The following is a 22,456-nucleotide window of genomic DNA, read 5'->3' on the forward strand; positions in this document are numbered from 1 at the left end:
TGCACATGTTCCCCACACAGTCCCCACTGTATTTACCTGTTCTTGTCACCTGTCAATAAAGCATATCAAATGTTGAAAAAAAAAAAGAATAGAAACTTTGATTCAACAATATGCATCTATAAGAATAAAGAACATCATAAGGGAATTTTATATGTATAATTAACAAGATTTCATACAAATTAATAATGGATTTATTCTGAAGAATTTATACTTCATTCATTCAAAGAATAAACACTGCTAGTAACAGAGAAAATAAGAGATTATCCATTTTAAAAGAAAAAAAACAGAATAACCAGTAAACTCAAAGATAGCTTTTTTACTAATCAGGAAATTTTAAATTAGCAACTCATTTTTTAAATATGATTTATATCACAGAATGACAGAATTTCAAATACGTGAAAATAGCAAGTCTCGAAAAAGATCCAGAGCGATAGGAACATATATGTATAGTTATAAGTTGGTACTCTCACTTTTTACAAGTTTCCTATTATTGACTAAAGTTTTGAGCATTCATATCATATTTGATCCATACAGATATGCAAATACAGCATCGATCATAGAGACTCAAATATCAGAGGCTAAAAAGGAAAACTTATGAGATTGTCATATAATATAATATTGGTTGAATATTATTGTCAGCAAGGAAACTATAAATTGGGTATGGTCAACTTCACAATACTTACAGAATACGTGTGTGTATGTATGTATATGTATGTATCTATATGCCTTTTAAATTACAGTAATATAAAATTCAAGAAATAGCCAAATCTGTCTTTGTCTCAGTGTCTCTCTCTCTCTCTCTCTCTCTCTCTCTCTCTCTCTCTCTCTCTCAGTCTCTCTCTCTCTAACACACACACATATGTATTACAGTTTATACATAGGTAATAATCATAGAAATTTTTTGATGTTTTCTCAGAAGAGTGATTATTCAGAGAAGCAAGTGTATAGAGGACCCATTACTCAGGTGGCTTTGCTTTTCTGTTGTTGCTTATTTTTGAGCTAGATTATTACTGTGGGCAGGCTGGTCTAAACTCCAAAACTCAAGTGATCCTCTTGACTCTGTCTCCAAAGTGCTACAACTGTGCACATCCCAGCATCATGCGGAGTTTCTGCTCTTGACTGCTTCTGTTCTTTTCACAGACAATGCTAGGTTCATATTACAGCTATTCTTTACATTCTTTAATCTTTTCTATATGTCAGCCTAAAGTTATCATCACAAATTCAAGATAAAATAAATTGTTCTAAACAAAAGAATCCTGTTACAGAAAGGCTCAATTATTTCATATGTATTTCTGAAACTTTTTTTTACTCAGAAAGACATTTCCCTTATTTTTGCTATTTTGTTGAATTTGGTACAAGTGAGCATGATTTGTATTTGCTTTGACTTCTCTCATTACTCTGTGATGACGAACATTGCTTTTATATTGGATAGTAATAGCGTCCCAGGAACTTTTTGTGGTTTATCAGAAACATGAGACATTTGTATGCTGTTGCCGTAAGTAAACAGTTTAAGCAGACAGACTAGATGTGGAGTTTATCCAATTGCCCTTACTAAGTTTTTAGATTGCTGCCAAATTTAAATCGAGATTCAGCTGTTAATCTCTTCAACCTGAATAAGCAAGAGACATAGCTAGCAGGATTCACAGTTTGAACTAGGATGAAGAAAGGCAAGTCACAATGTACTTCGTAATGTCTTTAGCCAACCCTGTCATATATGGGCTTTTCAAGTTTTATCATGGAAATTTATATTAACATACAAAGAGCAAACATCAAAATTCCTCTCCATCTTTTTTCCAGCTATTTGCAGGTCCTTACCACACACCTAGGCTGAGAGGGTAAATCACTCAGCCTTGAGAATTTTCACCACTAATTGAATTCAGAACACTATGTCCAGGCTTCTAGGCATTGCCGGTCTGCCACAGCCCATGGTGTTGTTTGGTTTTGTGTCTCTTATTTTCAGCTGGAATTTTTCAGTGTAGAACTGGAAAGTCTGGAAAGTATTCAATACCAGAAATTCATTTTATGTTCTTGCTGTTCTCAGCTTACACAGCTGCTGCCTCAGAACATCAGATAATTAACTAAAATAGCTTCTTTGGTTCCATATTTTGTCAGAAATTGATATATTTATAGCCTAAAGAAAAAAGAAATGTTTTGTTAGATGTTACTCAGCTACCTTGAGTTAGAAGACTCAAGACATCCTTACAAATGGGGTTCTTCAGTCTGACAAAGGTTTAACATATATGAATTATATTTTTTAAAAAAGGACTTTTTTGTTTGTTTGTTGCTATCATTGTTGTTTGCTTTTTAGAGACAGTTTCTCTGTGTAACCTTGGCTGTCTTGGAACTCACTGTGTAGACCAGACTGCTTTGAACTCACAGAAATCCACCTGCTTCTGCCTCCCAAGTGCTACAATTAAAGATGTGCACCACCACCACCCAGCTAAGAAAGGACATTTTTGAGGTAAAGAAAATTGACTCTTAAAGAGGCAGCAGGAACTTTCTGGAAAGGGTATTTTATGTGGTAATTAAACAAGTGCATGAATCAACAAAGTTCATTCAGTTGAATAAATACTTTAATTTGTATATTGTGTCATATGTCAATAGTAAGATATTTCATGAAATTCATTGTGTGAATATTATTTCTAAAATGGATCTTCCTAAGGTATAAGCCTTTCTTGATACAAACATAATGGCCTTTGTCATCGTATCTGGAATTACTTGATGTGGCTTTTATGAAAACACTTTTTTAAAAGTCAAGTGCATTTATAATAAAAAGTCACAGATGAATATTGGTAGTACTAATTTATAGAAACATTTTTCACACAGTTTTGGTAATTTTATTATAACTATTCAAGTTAAGTCTTTGTTGACTATTTTTCCATTATATTTTGAACCTCTTGCCTTTTGTAACAAAATATGCATTTTTAATAGAAGACACTCATATATAATGATTTAAAATCATCTTACCAGTGTCCATTTGAGAAATAGAATCTTGCAAATATCTTGGAGCCTTTTGTCTTCTCTCCTTTTTTTTTTCCTGCTCATACTCCATTCTCCTTATTTTAAGATAAACTAGTAGTTTGGATTTTCAGAGTCACTTTTGCCTTTCTAGTTTTATCATGAAAATGTGATTTCTGAACTATATGCCAGTTCTGTAGCAGTCTCTCCTGAAATTAAAACCTTGGCTCTTGGATGGAAAATGAGACATGGTGGTATGGATAGAGAGATGAAACACCAGAATATTTTAGGACAGGGTGTTATAAGGGGAGATGGAAACTCCATCCTGCAGGGAAACTTTTAACATAGGGAGTTAAATACACAATCGCTTCAGAAAGTCTCTACAAATGGCCAGATTCACTAGGCCCCTCACTCCCCAAGACTTTAAAGAATCCCTCTCAGACAAGCCCAGAAGCCAGGAAGAAGAAGAGACCAGCTGAAGCTCCTGGAAAGGATACCCTCCAACCTGCTGAGCTGCCTGCAGGCTGTGGCCTGTGCTCCAGGTTCCCAGCTTTGTGAGCTATCACTCATGCCCAAGTGGGCTTTTACTGGGGCAGCTGTCTGTGAGTCACTTCTGTCCCTAATAAGTAACCACTCACCCATACCCAAATACAACTCATTAGTTCACCAAGCTTCATTTGGGTTATTGGTTGGGGGAAATGTAGGCTCTAATTTTCTGAGGGCTAAAGGTATTTTAAAGTTATGAAGTAAAGGACTAGAGGAGGAAGAAGGTAATGAGTAAGTTGGAATTCTAAGAGGTGGCAGACAAGCTGTCATTGGTGTGGCAACATCAAGATTTTTGTCAGTGTAGACAAAGAAGGGACAGTCAGAAATATCATTTCTGGTTAGATGTAAGCTAAAATGTAGTAGTGTAACAATAAAAGTAAAACACTTGGAAATGATAGCAAAGCCATTTAAAAAAACAAAAAAGGGTTTGTTTTTATTTTGTTTTGTTTTAGTTTAAATGGCACTAACATGAAATAGAGGGTAGTAAACCCTGTGTAAATACTTTCCCCTCATTGGGATGCTGTTGTTATTCTTCCTTCTGGGTTGTTTTTTTGATAGTCCCTGCAGATGTGGGGGTAGAGTGCTGTCTTATTAATTCAGACAAGTTATTTCACTGTACCCCAGATTTATGTGAGCATGGACTTGTGTTTGGATTCACTGGTAAGAGTTCCCCATAGCCTAGCACGTTTCAATCTTCTCATAGGGAATTAGAGATAGAGCGTTCCCATAAGCAGGGCTTTCTGTGATTCAGAATCTGAAGGGAAATTATAGGACTGCACATCTATATACCTGTGTGGGTAATTAGGATATTGTGTTGGGTTTCACTACACACTTCTGCCATCCATCGATGGTGGGACAAAGAGTAGTGTTTCTCTCTCTCTCTCTCTCTCTCTCTCTCTCTCTCTCTGTCTGTCTGTCTGTCTGTCTGTCTGTCACTGGTTCAGGTTCCAAGGCCACTCCCTACACATTGTCCCCCACTACACATTCTCATGCTTGGTTTTCAACAGCTTGGACTTCTGTTTCTAAAGCTCCCATTGTCCCTCTTATGAGCACTTCTGATGAGGATACTTCATGCTGGTCAGTGGGATGCCTGTGGCTGCTATAGCAGCATAGTTAGCAGTAGTGCCTGTTAGAAGCCAAGGTCCTCCTCTGAGACATATACAGCGTACATAGCTCTTAATGGTTGGTAGTTTAGGGAAAGAAGTTTAGCATAGTGGCACAGCATTCCTAGCCCTCATCCAGACATAGCTTCTCACCCACTGTCGTAGTCAGAAGTCCCTGGTTGAGTTATTAAAAGTGTACTTTTAGGCATGTATTCTGGTACTCCACAATAAAAACTCCCCCGAGAGATTCTTAGGTCATGTATATATACCCGTAATCTACCTTTATACTATGTTAAGCAGTTTTCCTAAGCAATTTCACCAGTTTGTCTTCCCATTAGTATGTGAGGGCCCTGGTTCTTCTCCCCTCCCCTTAAAATATTAGTGTAAGATTTAAATGTCTGTCAGTTTTGTGGCTATTATAATATCTTGTATAGTTTTCAGGTGGAATTCTCTATTGGAAGGTTCAAGCACTTTTACATATTTTTTGGCCATTTGGATTTTTCCTTTTATGGGCTACCTGTTTAAATTTTTGTGGGTTTTCCACCATTTTATAAGAATTTTCTCTTAAGTTTAGACACCATTCTTAGCTCTTTTAAGTGACCTCAAAGTATCTACTTTCAGTGTGTCAAATTTATTGATCTCATTTTTATATTAATAGTTTTCCCCTTCTTATAAGATATCCTCCCACCTCCTATATTTTTGAGACTGTGGTTTTACCTTTACTTTTAGTTTAGTATCTGTCTGAAATTAATTTCTTTTCATAACATGAGAGAGAGAGAGTTAATTTAGTTTTTTTCTCCATCCAAACGATTACTGATAAGAATGATTTTCATTACTTACTCTATTATAAAACAAAAGTTTATAAACATGTGTTGCACTCTCTTTTAACTTTTTCTATTCCTTTTTCTTTGTTTTCTGGCTGTTATAACTTTAGAAATCGTAATCGTTTATAGTTTATTAATTTCCTAATTACCCAGGTTTATTCTTAAAATAGTCCAATATATGGTTAGTTATAATCATCATATTTTATTCTTCATGTCCAGAAAGCCTGTTTGGTTTTGTTTGTTTGTTTGTTTGTTTATCTGCGTGGTCCTTTCATGGGTGTGAATGTGGGTGTAGAACCCAGAGATAGAAGTCAGGTGTTTCCTTGTATTTGCTTCTCAACCTTATTTTGGGAAGCAGCATCTTTGCCTCAACCTGAAGTTCGATAATTCTGGTCGGCTCTCTGACCAGAGAGATACTTGGAATCTCTTTGTCTGTGTCCCCAGCACTGGGATTACAAATCTGTGCCACCATGCTGCACATGCTTTCTATACGGGTGCTGGGATCAGAATCAGTTCCTCGTGTTCGTACAGAAAGCCCTTTTTCTGATGAACCATCTCCCCAGCCTGCTGTGATCTTTAAAAAAGTCATTAAGTTTCCCCTTTTCTGTGTTTGTGTGGTAAGTGCATGTGTATGTGTTCGGGGGGACATAAGGTGGTTGCACTTACATATATATGTACATGTATGTTGGGGCAGAGGAAAACATCACATGCTTTCCTCTGTCTCACTCCACCTCACTTTTTGAGACAAGATCTCAATGACACTGGAGCTCATTGATTTGGCAAGAGTGGCTGACCGGTGAGTGAGCTTTAGTTATCCTCCTGTCTCTACCTCCCTAATTCTCAGAGGATAAGCACACACCACCAAGCCTGCCTTTATATGCCAGTTCTGGGAGATCCAAACTCAGAACCATATGCTTCTATGGCAGTCATTATCCTCTCTGAACCATCTCCCCAGCCACTAAAAATGATTTCTACTCTTTTTAAATGTACTTATTTCATGTGTATGAGTACCTGCATATAGTCTATGCATCATTTGCATATCTGGTACCTCCAGATTCCAAAAGAGGGAGTCAAAGCCCCAGGAACTCGAGTTACAGATGGTTGTGACCTGACATGTAGATGCTGGAATTGAACGTGGGTCCTCTGGAAGAGCAGCCAGTGCTTTTAACTGCTGATCCATCTCTCCAGCCCCAATTTCTTATTTTTTTCAAAGACAAACTATATTTATACATAGATTATATGATTATTTTTATTTTACATTTTAAGTCCAATACCTCATATGAATATATCTATATTGTCTACTGTTTTTACAAGTTCTTGTGTATTTCCTTCTTGACCTGTTTGTTTTTGTTTTATGTTTCAATTTGTTGTTTTGCTTGTTTGTTTGTTTTATACTATGTACTGTATTTGTTATGATTTTTGGCCTCTACGTAACAGACATTGGTTTACAGTTTGCTCATCTCTCTTTAATATCAGGGTAATAATGATCTTATGGAATAAATTAAAAAGCATCTCCTCTTTCATTCTTTAGAAAGATTTGTGAAAAGTTAATATTAATTCTTTGAATGTTGGACATATTTTGACAGTGAAGCCATCTGGAACTGAATTTTATTTGCTGAGAAGTTGTCAGTTACTTCATCAGTACTTGACATTGATTTAGGTTTTCTGTTCAATTAGTTTTAGTAGTTTACGTGCTGCTGTGAATTAGGTCTCCTTATCTGTGTTATTTCATTTATTGACATGATTGATGCCAATATTGCCTAATAATCCTTATTGTTTCATAGAGCCACAGTGTCAAAAGCCCCACGTTAACTTCTGATTGTGTGTGTGTGTGTGTGTGTGTGTGTGTGTGAGAGAGAGAGAGAGACAGACAGACAGACAGACAGACAGACAGACTTGAGTCATCTCCCCAAACCAACTTGACCTAAAGGTTTGTTAGGCTTTTTTTTTTTATCTTTTTCTTTTCTGAGAACTAACTTTTGATATCATTGATTCACTTTTTTTCATCTCCACTCTGACAGTGTTCCCTTAAGTTCATTGGCCTAGGGGTTGTTTACATTTCTCTTATGGGACAAAATTAAGTTGTGATTTCATGCTTTTTAATATAACCATAAGTTACCCTGTGATACAGTTTTTATTGTGCTCCATAAGTCTTGTTACATTGTATTTTCATATTTATTTCAGAGTATTCTCTAATTCGAGTTGTAATTTTTTTACCCATTATTTGTTTAAGAGTATATCATTTAAATCCAATTATTACCAGCTTTTCTGTGTTTGTCTGCCTTTGATTTTCAGTTTCATTCTACTGTGTTCAGAAAAGAGAGTTTGCATGATTTCAGTATTTTGTTTTACTGTTTTGTAGTTTTTGTTGTGAATTTTTAAGATTTAAAAATAAGATATTGATTCATTATCTGATTACCTCAAATTAAAAATGAATAAATATATGCATTGCTTAGTAATTACTGAAATGATTTTATTAATTTATAGTAACAAATTGTGAGTCACCATGTGCAATTTGCATTTGTGGTTTTATGTCTCTCTGTATTTATATAAATTTTTGCTGATTAGATTTGGTTTTTGACAATGTAATACATTAGATGTTAAGATGTTGGTCAAGGAGGTCCAGGGGCACCCCAGACAGCATAAGCTGTTGTCATTCTTCTTGGGTGCCCAACCAGAACTACAGAATAAGATAGAAAGCAAGCAAGCTGGAACTGAGATGGACATTTCCTCCCTACTGGCTACTGTCATTGTACTAGAAGACACTATACAGGCTGCTGGGAAAATGAGGCATTGATGTTCTTCTCTTACCCAGCCGTAAACCCTATGAAATACAATGCCATAGGTAAGTTGTGCCCACTGGTAAAATAGTTTGATAGGAGTAACTAATGACTCTCAGATTGGATGTGAAGCCAGACAGAAATAAATGTCTGGTACTTTTAAGCTGGCCTGATGAGTGTTCTTCTTCTAGGGAGATCACATTCCTTTGGAGGACCTCACTACTTGATTTGAACAGTGTTTAGGTCTGTTTTGGGATGTGATGTTGCTTCATTTTGGAAATGCTTCATTTACTTTGAGTAGGTAATAAGACATAAGACTGCTACTATTTCTGGAGCCATTCACTCCAAGTTCAAAGCCTAATTGTTTCTCATGAATAAGCAGATTTATTCTAAGGGCTCTGTCCACCATGCTCCAGCTTTTCACTTGCTCCTGGGGTTTTGACTGGTGTTCTCTATCTGGTAACTTTAGTTTTTGCAAGGAGAATGCAAAGATCTTTTATTCATTTTTTTTTTTTTTTTTTGTCAGCGTTTTCACCAGAAGTCCTGCCTTACTTAACCAGTTGGCTTTTTTTGAATAGTGAAGTTCTGGAGGCATTTTAAAATTACATTTTAAAAGTAAAACATTTATTGGAGTTGAAAAACAATATATAAATCCAGAATTTTATGACTTGGCTGTTCTAATTAAATTGGTAATTTGTGTAACTATTTGATGTTTGATGTTGAGCCATGTTTTACATGTTGGAAAGCAGTGTAAGCCATTTTATACTTAAGAAATATAAGCTGAGGATTTGGTTTAATGGAAAAAGAGGCCTGCCACTGAACCCAGTGTATATCCTCATTTAGAAAATCTGTATTGAAATTAAAACTGTAGGCATAGAGTTCCTGTTTTTAAAAATGTTTGTGAATATGTATGTGGTTTATATGTGAAGTATATACACATGAATATGTATGTGGTTTATATTTGAAGTATATACACATGAATATGTATGTGGTTTATATGTGAAGTATATACACATGAATATGTATGTGGTTTATATGTGAAGTATACACACATAGTGACAGCAGGGTGGGGAGGCACTTGCAGAGACCCCAGGAGTATGTCAGATGTTCTACTCTATCATTCTCCACGGTGTTCCCTTGAAGCAGAGTGTATCACTCGACTTGAAGCTAACCTGGAGGCCAGCAAGCAGTCAGAGGTCCTCCTGTCTCTATCTCTCCCCTGATTCCTGCAACACAGGGGTTACAGGCACATAGGATAGTGTCCAGGATTTTGTAAGACTTCTGAGGATTTGAACTCAGATCCTTACCCTTGCACTGCAAGTACTATGCACTGAGCATATTCCCAGCCCTAGAGTTGCCTTTTAAACTGAGTAAGCCTTACACCTTATTGGGGTGACTTTATTTCTTCCTAGGAGCAGAATATTGCTTGTCTACAAAATGTAGACCTAACAACTCAAAACCGTATTTACCACTCATAGGCAGGTTAAACCTAAATGTTGTGGTAAACTTTCCCAAAGACAGTGCTAAGGGAGGTGTGCAGCTGTATTGTGAATGAAACTCTTTAGCCAGTGGTAGTGGCACATGGCTTTAATACCAGCAGTTAAGGGGGCAGGAGCAGGCAGGTCTCTGAGTTTTAGGTCCCTCTGGTTTACAGTGTTTTGGCACAGCAAGGGCTGTGTGGAGAAATCCTGTCTTTAAAAGAAATAAAGAAAAGAAAAAGAAAAGAGAAAGGAGGGGAGAGAAGACGAAAGAGAGAAGAAAGAAAATCGAGCACTTTCCTAAAGTTCTAGTTTTGAATTTTATTCTATATTTATTTGTTGAGAGGGCACACATACTATGACTCACACATGAAGACCAGAAGTCAACTTGAAGGACTCAATTCTCTCCCACAATGTGTGTGTGTGTGTGTGTGTGTTTGTAGGGGGTGTTTAGGATGAAACAGGCTTGGTAGCAGGTACTGTTACCCACCAAGCTGCCTTACTTACTAGCCCTGAAGTGCTACTTTTAGTCAGATATCTCAAGGGAAGAACTTAACCTTTATATTCTTTAGAAAATTTTGTACATATCTGTGCAAAAGACCAATTTTAACACTTATCTTGAAAAAAGTTAATTTATAAAATACTTAAGTAAAATAACTTGTAGAAAATTTTCAGTAAGACCATGTTATTGTAACATTAATTTATTTTCACTATCGTGAAAATAACCTTTGGGAAGTGAGACCATGAATTACTTGATCTTTATATTTCTGGAAATGGTATTGCTATTGAGAAGAACAAATTAAAGACCTTCTTTTCTTACTAATTATAATTAAAAACAAACAAATAAATATTAGCACATGGGACCCTTTGACCTTATTAGGTGTGATATTGAATGATTCAGCCTCTAGTAACATGTGCTTGTTGATGTGTTTTCCCATCTCAGCCTTACAGTACTCCATCATGCTAGCTTTCCTACATCATTCTGTTTGTGGTTTACCTTAGTGATTAATTGCTTCATGCAGTAAGTAAACACTTACTGTTTTTAACCACATTTATCTAAGTCCAGGTTCTCGGAAATAGTGACAGTAAGAACAAAAAATGCCAGTACCTGTGTGTGGAACTTGATGCCAGCTTTCTTCAATTCAACTGACTTCTTTTAAATTAGCAGACTTCTTGGCAGATACTAATACTAACTAAAGCAAGTAGAAATCATTTTCTTTCTTAATGATAAAGAATTTTCTGGTTAAAATAAACCTTGGTAGGCTTTAGTTTCCTTCTCTGAAAAGTAATCATAGAATTACATATCAATCTCATGGAGTTGTGACAGTTTACTACTATATTCAAGTAACAGTCATATGAATTATAAAGGATCATAAAACATGTAAAAATATGAACTCTTATCTTTATAGATTGGAAGCAAGGTATGTTATTGTAGAAATAGAGCACAAATTAAATAAGACATTCCTATTTTGTAATAGTATTGACAAACATTTATTTTCAAGAATAAATAAATATAAATTTTAAGAGAAAAAGTGATATAGTAGAAACAAAAGTAAATGCCATCAATGCAAAGACACTTTCGAGTACTTAGCTGGCAGATGGACTAGTGAAAATGTATAAGAATTAAGAAAGACAATCCATTGGGAAATGAGCAAAGCTACAAAAAAGACATTCAGATGCTAAGCATCATTAACAACTGAGGTCCATAAATGTAAGCATGATAACCATGTCACTGCTGTTTGTGCTGCAAAGGAATTTGAAAACATGAGATACAAAGTGTTGAAAAGGCTTAGGAAAGGAACTCTCACATGCTTTTACTGTGTAAATTAGTAGACAACTGATGTTGACTTCCTGTGTTCAAATAATCCTTCTGTCTCAATGTAAAGTTTAGAAAACCCTGCAGAAGCTAGTGTGCTGACTGGAAACCTGCAGCATGCCTCTTTCCCTGTGCATGCACAAGCTCTACAGGCGCATATTTTAGTGAAATATGATTATTTCCTTACTATGCCCAGGATAACCTAAGTTATTCGAAAATGAAAGTAGGATTCTCCCTTCGCCCTCAGTCAACTAAGCTCTTCACTTGAAGGAAGAGGTTAGAGGCATTCCATCCAGAATTCATGGAAAGTCAGGTAGACTCTCAGGCAGTCACTGCTCCTCTGTGGGCTGCAGTTTGCTTTGTTTTAATACATGTACTATGAGAAGTTAAGTTGAAGTAGAAGATTGAATACTAAAAGTATTGGATGTTGTGCTTTAAATTATTATTATCTTAGCAAAAAAATATCCAGATGATGAAAATAGTTTTAAAGCTTTTTTTGATATTCAGATTTTTCTTTACATGGCTTTTCTCCTGATTCAGTCTTGAAACAAATCCTAGTGTTCACTTCATTTAGGAATGATACTTTGATTTTATAGCTTAGAAAAACAATGATCAAAAATATCTCAAACCTATTTATTTTAGTTTTTAAATGTTACCATCAAGTATTAAAAGTGCACATGCATGCATAGGGAAATGGAGATTAACTTTATATCATACTTGGATCTAGGTGAGTGTAACAGGAAAGGGGTGGTAGAAAGATGAATTTGGAGATGTTAATAGGCAAGCCCCCATCGGAGTATTTTTTTTTCATTTTTCTAAGCATTATTCTGCTACCAGTGAAGTCTCATTATTTCTAAGTGTCCTAATCAATAAGGTCATGAAAGATTGATTTCAGGAGCTGTCACTGTGTTTATGAGAAGACACATAGAGTCATTTATAGAAGGAGCTGTAATTCTGTTAACTAGCAAGTCAGAGAATCAGCAAGCCCTGCTTACATGTCTTTGAGTGGTGAGGAGAATGTCCATGTTGTCCTCCACTGACAGAGGAGGCGCCTAATGCTGCTAATTGAATTTTCCTAAAGAGAACAAAGCCATACCATGATGTGGAAAGAGGACAGAGGAGCACCTCCATACGAGTCTAGTATGTGTAAGTTGGCTGCATTGATTTTCCTCTACTAATGGACTAGGACTGAAAATGAATTGTCCTTAAGAATTACAACACCTCCTTTTTACTCAAGACTTAGAATATTCTGAATATAAATTATTTCAAATACTAAATAACTCTGTGTATTTAAAATTTTAAAAATTGAACAAGATAGTTTCTGTCTATTAAAATAATGTTATAGAAAATAGGCAACATACAAAATTTTCTTCTTTTTAAATGTGAGTGAAAGGAACACATGACATTCAGTCATGTGAGGAGACTGTCAGGATTTGGCTAGTCTCTGTCTTAAGGACATTTCGGTTCACAAGACATTATTGAAGAATCATCTGTACTATTATAATACATTTAATATATTCATTATATTAAAAATATACAATGCAGAAGTATATAAATGAAATAAATAAAATTCTTCTCACTTTTGTCTCCTAGCCTCCTCTTCCTGTATCAGAAATGTTAGCTCTTTGGAATGTGTCCTTCTACATATTTTTATATGCATTACAATAATAAATATATATACATATATGTGCACATTTTATTCATTATAATCCAGTACTTTTTACAAATTAGTATACAAAAATGTTATTCTACATCAATTGGTGAAGATCTATTTAATTAATTTTTAATTTGCTAGATTTTTTTAGCATATAACTTCAATAAACCATTCAAAAGAGAAACTTTATCATTGGAATGTTTTTAAAGTCTGCATAATATTCCATTGATTTTTTTTGTATCATTAACTTACTTTTAAGTTTCTCTATGAGTCTTTATGTTTTTTCCTTTTATTTTAAACTTTTATATCAATTGGTTGGAGTTTTTGTTTTGCTTTATTTTCTTTTTTCTATAAACACCCACCGTACACTGGAACTTATTTCCCAGGATAGAAAGTTGGATGCAAAATTGAAAGTTTGAGTTGTTTAATTTGTTTCTTTAACATAGCACCTAATAGATATCATCATGGCATTTTTGTACATATATATACTGTTGTATTTTCTTTCTCTCTCCACGAATGGGGACCAGAGACCCCATTTCCCCCTTTGCTTTGCCGTAGATACTCCATTCTTCTTTTTTTCTTCCCTCCCCTTTCTTTCCCTTAAGATCTTATCCTTCCTTTCCATGGTCCCCTTTCTGTTTTCAGAGCCTAACCTCCACCACACACACAAACACATGTGCATACATATACATAAATACATAGATATTATGTACATGGGTATGTACATACCTATATGAATTTAAATCAACTGTCTGAATATGAGAAAATATACAATGTTTGTATTATTGAGTCTAACAAATATTCTCCAGTTAAATTCATTTTCCTAGAATATTTATGATTTAATTTTTCCTTATTGCTGAATTAAATTCAGTTGTTTCTTATCACATTTTTTATCCATGTGTTTATTTGTGGCTGTCTAAGCTGTTTCAGTTTCTAGCTGTTGGAAATACTGCAGTAATAACTGTGGGGGTGTAAGTATCTCTGTGGTGTATTGATATAGAACCCTTCGGGTATATAATCAGGAATGATATTACTAGCCCAAGTATTAGTTCTATCAGTAATGATATGAAGAGCCTCCACACTGACTCTTATCATGGCTTCACGGGTTGGCATCCTCATCAGCAGTATATAAGGACTCCCTTTTTCTTCATCCTCACCAGCATTTGTCGTCAATTTTGTATTAATTTCATTACTATAATTGTGTGCTGTGCCAGTATGTGCATGTGAGTGCAGGTCCTGGCAGATTCCTGTAGTTAAAGTTTCAGTTGTGAGTCTCCTGGTGTGATTGTCGGGTTTTCTGCCAGAGGGTGTATACTCTTTTCCCTAGTCCCCATCCTTGTTTTTTTTGAAAACTATTCTAACCAGGGTAAGATAGACTCTCAGAGCAGTTTAAATTGGCATTTACTCTGATGGCTAAGATGGCGAACTCCTTAGCAAGTATGTTTTTAGCTATTTCTGTAATTTTTCTTTTGGAAATTCTTTTATTAATTGGATTCTTTGGTGTTTAAGTTTTATTATCCTTTATATTGTAAATAGTAATGTTCTGTCGGTGTATGATTATAAAGAGCCCCAATTCTGTAGTCGGTTACTTCATTCTGTTAGTTTCCTTTTGATTTGTAGGAACATCTTAATTTCATGAGCCTATTTGTCAGTTCTTGGGATTCTGCATTACAGATTCCTTTTCAGAAGTCCTTGCCTCTGCTTGATAGAGTATTGTTACCCAAGCTTCCACAGGTTTTTGACTTTTGAGTTATTTCTGTACAATTTGAGGGATGTGGATCACATTGCATTTTTCTGTATATGGATATTCAGTTTTCCCACTTGTCCACATGTTAAAGAGACATTCCCTTACTATGTACTTTTGATTCCTCTGTTAAAAATTAGATCTCTAGTTGTATGAGTTTCTTTCTGCAACTTCTTTTCTGTTACACTTCAAGTATGTTTCTATGCCAGTACGATGCACTTCTTACTGCTTTGACTCAATAGTATAATTTCAGATCAAAAATTATAATGAAATTTTGAAATAAGTACAAAATGCCAAATTATTCTTTAGGAATGTTTGTAAATAGTAACCTTTTTAGCCAATATAATTTCTATCAGCATTTGCTTGAGTGAGTTTGAAAGCCAAACAAGGACGTCATGATAAATGATAGCCAGATTCCTCATTTTAACTTAAAACATTTGAGTATATATTTATTCACCTTCATTTGATGGAAAATGAAGAGATTTCTTTGTGTCGAACACATTGGCATAGGAGAAAATTTCCTGTACAGAAAACCAGTGGCTCATGCTCTAAGATCAAGAATTGACAAATAGGAACAGAGGTGTATAGAAGTGGGGGTGGGGAACTGGGGGAGGGAGTAGCCACTAGAAAGTCCCAGATGGCAGGGAAGCAGGAGGTTCCCAGGATCCAACAGGGAGGACATTAGCCAAAATACCCAACAAATGTGAGAAAGAACCTGTGGAGACCATATCCAGTTGATAGGCATGGTCCTCGGTTGAAGGATGGGGCCACCCACCCACCTCAAAAATATCAATCCAGAATTCCTCCTGTCAAAAGGAAATGCAGTGACAAAGTGTGGAGCAGAGACTGAAGGAAAAGCCATCCAGAGATTGCTCCACCTAGGGATCCATCCCATCTGCAGGCACCAAATCCAGACATTATTGCTCATGCCAAGAAGAGCTTGCTGACAGGAGCCTGGTATAGCTATTCGCTGAGAGGCTGTGACCAATACAGATGTGAATGCAGGCAGCCAACCATCAGACTAAGTGCAGGGATCCCAAGGAGGAGTTAGAGGAAGGACTGAAGGAGCTGAAGGGCTTAGCAGTCTCACCGGAAGAACAACAGGATCCACCTACCAGACCCGCCCCCAAAGTTCCCAGGAATGAAACAACCAACCCAAGAGTACACATGGAGGGACCAACGGCTCCAGCTGGATATGTAGCAGAGGATTACCTAATCTGGCATCAATGGGAGGGGTATCAATGGCTAAACTGTCTCTCCAGCCCCTACTTTCTATGCTTTTTTTCATGAAGCAAGCACTAAAACAATCAGAGTTGATGACCAGTCATCTAGATTTGTTTGCTGGTTTGTTTTTGTTTTCACGACAGGATTTCTCTGTGTAGCCCTGGCTGTCCTGGAACTTGCCTCTGTAGACCAGGCTAGCCTAGAACTTGGAGATATGCCTGCCTCTCTCTCCCAAGTGCTGGAATCAAAGAGCTGTGCCACCGCTGCCCAGCTAGATTTTTATCTTTTCCCTCATCCTATCACTTCACTAACCTAAGGCTGATTTGCTGGTGGTTCTTTATGATATTCTTCCCAAAACATTCAGTTTGGTTATTTTATTTATTGAAATTACACAATAGTGGTCTGTAATAAACTGATATTATTAACTTGTTTGAGAACAAATATAACATATTCATAATTGGCATAGCACTAAGAGACAAAACCACTCATTGGAAGTAGGTGTCAGCCTGCACATTTACAGAACTGCACTGTCCTAATGTTTCAGCTCAGTCAAGATCTAAGCCTCCGACTATGCAATTCACACACCTATCCATTTTCCAGAATTTTATGTCTACAGCCCTTGTCTAAGCTAGACATTAATGTTTATTTTTATAGTACCTTTTGATTTTGTCTTTTGACATTTAAATAGAAAAATTAATCTGACCAAGGTCACATGGTAAATGCTAGAGCTAAAATTCAAAAGTATTTTAAACATTTTTATTTGGCAGAGTAAGTATGAATGAAATGTTTAATATTTCACTGTCATTTATTCTCTCAAAAAGTTAAAACATTCTTGTCAAATATAGAAATAGGCTCAATGAAACCCCACCTGAGGTAACATTTTACACATTACAGTCCCAAAAGAAGAAAAGTCGTTCTTGATTTTTTACCTTATGCTCCTAAATTTTTTCTAGAAGAAAAAAGTTCTTATTGGGTACTGGTGTAGTATCCCAGAGGCAGTATTTGTAGGAGTGGAGTATGTCTATAATACATCTTATTTTTATACCCAGCTCTTTACGTTTTTCCAGTTTCATGAAGTACAGATTTTTAAAATATGTCCTTTTGATACCTCTAAATTTCCCTGATGTCTGTTGTAATATCCCTTCTTTCATTTTATTAATTTGGATCTTCTACCCCAATCTCTTTGGTTAATTTGGCCAAGGTTTGTCAATCTGGGTTTTCTTAAGGGCCACTCTGTTTCATGGATTCCCTATCTTTGTTTTGTTGGTTTGTTTTGTTTTTATATTTCACTGATTTCATCCCTGAGTTTATTTCTTCCCATCTACTCTTTTTGAGTATTATTTCTTTTTGCTTTTTTTTAGAACTTTAGGCTGTAACATTAAATCATTAATATGAGATTTCTCCAATATTTTTATATAGGAACTTAGTGCTCTGAACTCTTAGGACTGCCTTCCTTGTTTCTCACAGGTTTGGATATGTTGTGTTTTAATTTCCATCCGATTCTAAAAGGTTTTACCTTCCTTCTTGGTTCCTCTCTTAATCCAATTTTCAGTAGGGAATTGTTCACTTTCCATGACTTTACATACTTTCTGCTGTTTCTGTTGGTGTTGATATCTAGCCTTAATCCATGGTGGTCAAATAATATGAAGTTGTTGCTTCAGTTTTCTTAGATCTGTTGAGACTTGCTTTATGTCCTTCTATGTGGTCCATTTTGGAGAAAGTTCTATGATTTGCTGTGAAAAGTATATTCTTTAACATTTGGGTAGGATGTTGTATAGACTTGTCCTAGGTCTGTTTGATTTATAATACTATTTAACTCCAGAATTTCTCTCTTTGGTTTTTGTCTGGATGACCTATCTATGGGTAAAAGTATTGCATTTAAGTCACCCATTATCACTGTATGATTTTAGCTATAACAGTATTTCTTTAATGAACTTGGGTGCCCTTGTGTTTGGTGCATAAATATATGGAATCGCAATATTCTTTTGGTAGATTTTTCATTTAATGAGTATATAGTCTCCTCTATATCTTCTGATTAGTTTTGATTTCAAGTCTATTTTATCAGATATTAAAAGAGCTACATCTGCTTGATTCATGGGTTCATTCTTGGAATATCTTTTACATCTTTTTACCCTGAGGTGATATCTATGCTTGATGGTGAGGTGTGTTTTTCGGATGCCATAGAAAGGTGAATCATATTTTCTAGTTTGTTCTGTTAGTCTCTGTCTCTTTATTTACAATTGACATTATTAAATAGTGAATTATTATAGAGCAATTTTTATTGATTACTGATAATTTGTTGTGGTGGTATAAGAGTCCCTCCTCCTTTTATTTACTGTTTTTGGATTTTTTTTCTTTTGTCCTCTTAGGTATAGTTATGTATAGTGTAGTTAGCTTCTTCAGACTGAAGCTGTATTGGTGGATAGAAATTGCTTAAATTTGGTGTTTGTTTGTTTATGGAATGTTTTTCCTTCTCCGTGAATTGTAATTGATAGTCTTGCTCTCCATTGTAGTTTGGCCTGGCACTGTGGTTTCACAGAGCTTGCAGAACATCCATGAAAACCCTTTTGTGTTTTAGTGTCTCTATTGAAAAGTCAGGTATTATTCTAGTGGCCCTGCCTTTACATGTGACTTGAGTTTTTCTTCCTTTATAGATTTTAATAGTCTTTCTTTGTTCTGTACATTTAGTTTTTTGATTATTATGTGTTGTGGGAAATTTCTGGTCTTGTATATTTAGAATTAGAATTCTGTATACGCCCTCTTACACCTTGACAGGCATCTCTTTCTTTAGATTATGGACATTTATTTGTATGAGATTTTTGTTGTTAAAAATATTTTCTGTGAAATTGACCTGGGTTTTTCTCCTTCTTCTGTACCTATTATTCACAAGCTTGATCTTTTTGTAGTATCCCAGATTTTGCATCTGTTTTGTACCTGGATTTTTGTAGATTAACATTCTAACTTGTCTGTAAGACTTGAAATTCTCTCTTCCATGTCTTCTAATCTGTTTGTGAGGCTTACCTCTGAGCTTTGTTTTGATATCCCAAGATTTTCATTTCCAATTTTATCTTAGTTTGGGTTTTCTTTAATGATTCTGCTTCTTTGTTAGATCGTACTTTTATGTCTTGAATTGTTTTTTATTTCATTCAACTGTGGTTTTGAGACTTCATTAAGGAATTTAGTTATATCTTCTTTAAGGTCCTTGAACATGTTCATAATTTCTATTTTCAAGTCCTTGTCTGTCACTTCAGCTAAATTGCTTTTCTCAGGACCTATTGCAGTAAAGTTGCTGGCTTTTGGAGGGCGCCTATTGTGTTGGCTATTCATGTTTGTGTTTTGTGCTGGGAACTAGGCACCTGTACTTAACGGTGTTTGATGTGTTTCTTGGTGTAGATATCTAGTCTCATCTTCATTGGTTGGGTAGTGTTCTGTGTTTTGGTCACTATTGCCCCTGGAATCTACCCAAGTATGGTAGCTGTGGTGTCCCTAGTAGTTTAGCTTGTGTGTCACAAAGAAATGGAGATGGGGTAGAAGGAAAGTCTATAAGAGGACGAGGGAGCGAGTTAGGGCAACCCTGAGTTTGTACCAAAAGGCAGACTCCAGGGAATGGAGGATATTGAAGGAATTGTTCCTGCAGACAGCCTACAGCAAAACTAGGAATAAGTCTAAAGAATACTGACATGGAGGGGTGGAAGAAGAGTGCAAATCACTTGAGTCTCAAGCCAGTGTATAATATATTTCTATGGGTCAGTGAAAGGTAACAACAACAAAAAGAAAAACAGAAAAAGCTGTATTATTCACTGTAGTGCTTACTGCTAGTTTATTACAACAGTACTTCGTCCTTCAGAATGACTTTGGGACTTTTAAATGGTAAATATGGAACTGGGTAATTCTATCCTTTTCATTGTTAAGTTTTAAACTGCTTTGTGTTGTGAGATTCCACCATGTATCTTAAGCTGGCCTTGAATCCATAGCAACTCTCCCCTCTCAGCGTTCTAGGACCTGAAATTACAGTCATAGACTACTATGCCTAGCTGTTTGAAAATATTAGACTAAAAATTGAAAAAGAAGCTTTAGATCACACAGATTAAATAAATAAAGGTCTCCACTAATAATGCTGATGTGTAACTAGGAAAATCATCCCCACATAAAAATAGCCTGTTGACTGCTTTGTGTTCCTCCACAGTTGGAATTCTTGAGAGTCCTTTTTTCTCTGTGTCATTACAAGGTATTCTGGTACATGACATGTCACAGAGGCTCTATAAAAAATTTGTTGCAGATTGAGTGAATGGGTGGGTGACATTATTTAGTTAACAAGATAATAGATTTTATATCTCCAGGAGTTTTTTTTTTAAGAAATCTTTGAGGCAAGAATGAGAAATAGACCAAAATATACAATTTCATATAGTATGTATTACTATGCTTTTTTTGTTTGTCCTGTGCATTGTAGATTTACCCTAAAGCCATCTAAAATACAATTTCTGCAGTTAGTGTCAGGACTGATTTGGAAGAAAGTGGAAAAATATAGTCCAATTGAATAAATTGGCACAATAAATTGCTTATCTGAGAGTATTCTGGTATAATCAAGACCTTAGGTACAAAAATCAATCAGTCTGGGTATCTTGGTGAGTACAACGGGCAAGAATGGGAGAAGGAGAAGAAAATTTGATAACAGATGTAGATGATAAACCGTCATGTAGATTTGAGCAAGACGTCAGACCCAGTCAGCCATGACAACCACACACCTGTAACTGGCCACCTGGCCTGAAGCAGGACACCTGACTAAAGCTTAGTGACAGGCTGGGCAGCACAGTAATTTCCAGCTTAAAAAAAAACAAAAAAACAAACAAGCAAACAAAAAAGTTAGAATTAGTGCCAGAGAGTGCTGTCAGATTCCTGTTTTGTAGCACTAGACATATTCATGAATCTTTGGCAGTTGTGTTTGTTTAATGTGTGTGTGCTCATGTGTGTACATGGAGGGGTGTGTGTGTGTGTGTGTGTGTGTGCGTGTGTGTGTACCTGAAGACCAGAAGTTAATGTTAGGCCTCTTCCTCAGTTACGGTCACTCATTGACCCTGGAGCTCTTTGGTTCCACTAGATTGGCTGGCCAGTAGCTCCTGGACCCAAATATAAATATATTTACCTTTCACATGAAAAGTTCTTATTAATCTCTAGATATAAAGATGTAGAGGTGATAAACATTTTAGAATAATAGAAAAAATGCAGTCAGCAATATTTTAAGCTCAGAATTTTACCATGTTATTATTTATAATTTGCCTTAATCTTATAATATGTACTTAGAAAATAATGGTCTTTGAATTGTAGGACAGTATCAGAATTTTAAGATAACTTAAGGTCTTTAACAATTGTTCATTTCATTAGAATTACGTGACTTTTCATGAATGTTGTGAAAAGAATAGTAACTATTATATTCCATAAAGCTGAAGTAGAAGAAAGGATAATTAAATATTATGGAAAATAAGACACAAATTCTACTCTATGCTCTTTGACTTAAAAAGTATTAAAAATGCAGAAATTAAAGTGAATATTTAAAGTCTTCAGTTTACAATTGTCATTTAAAGAAATACTTTCTGTTTTTATACTGGCTTCTAATCTTTTTATTTTTCAGTTGGTTTATTCTCTCTTGAACCAAGTTAAGGCGATGTCTTTAGTACGTATTTTTGAAGACTAATGACAACACTTATGACCTCCCAGAGCTGCTCCCTTGGTGAGCACTAATGGTTTATCTAGTGTCAAACAAGATCTTTGCTTTCTTGATTTTAGATAAATTTGCAGTGTGCTGCTTCACTCGTCATGATGTCGGCTGTTTACATTTCAGCAAAATGTTTGTCATAACTTTCAAATACTGGGGAACTGTAGACAGACGGTGTTTATCATGTTGCAGAGACTGTCAGGAACAGTTGGCCTCAACATAACTGAGTCAAACCCAGTGTTTACATTTTAATCTACAAACTGTCAAGCCTGCTCGCTACAGTGACCAATTACAGCATGATAAGACGAATAGCATGCAGTTTTTATATAGATTGCTCTGAATTAGTCTTTCAAAAACCATACTTTATAGTAGTGTCTCCTGAAAGATGGGAAGAAGACTCTGCTGCAGCAGAAGTGTAGTGCTGCTGTCTTCAGACTGCAGGGCAGGGCTCACATGTACAGTCCTTTGTGCTCACTGACTTTCCTACCATCTCCCAAGTTCATCAGAAAAAGCTGCCGGCAGGTAGATAGAAGAACTGGAGAAAGGAGGATTCTCACTGCATGAACACAGGGGTCATGTTGAGTATTATAGCTTGGTAAAAAGCTGTTTGTTGGTT

General features: G+C 35.7%; 1 protein-coding gene across 1 annotated transcript in view; it reads left to right on the top strand.

The window, feature by feature from the left end:
- Scaper (S-phase cyclin A associated protein in the ER) overlaps positions 1-22,456 on the top strand; it is a 308,858-nt gene that overhangs the window by 154,535 nt on the left and 131,867 nt on the right. The gene's annotated exons all lie outside the window — the stretch shown is intronic.

The sequence above is a fragment of the Grammomys surdaster genome, unplaced genomic scaffold (assembly GCF_004785775.1).
Source record: "Grammomys surdaster isolate TR1022 unplaced genomic scaffold, NIH_TR_1.0 472, whole genome shotgun sequence".
Classification (NCBI taxonomy): domain Eukaryota; kingdom Metazoa; phylum Chordata; class Mammalia; order Rodentia; family Muridae; genus Grammomys; species Grammomys surdaster.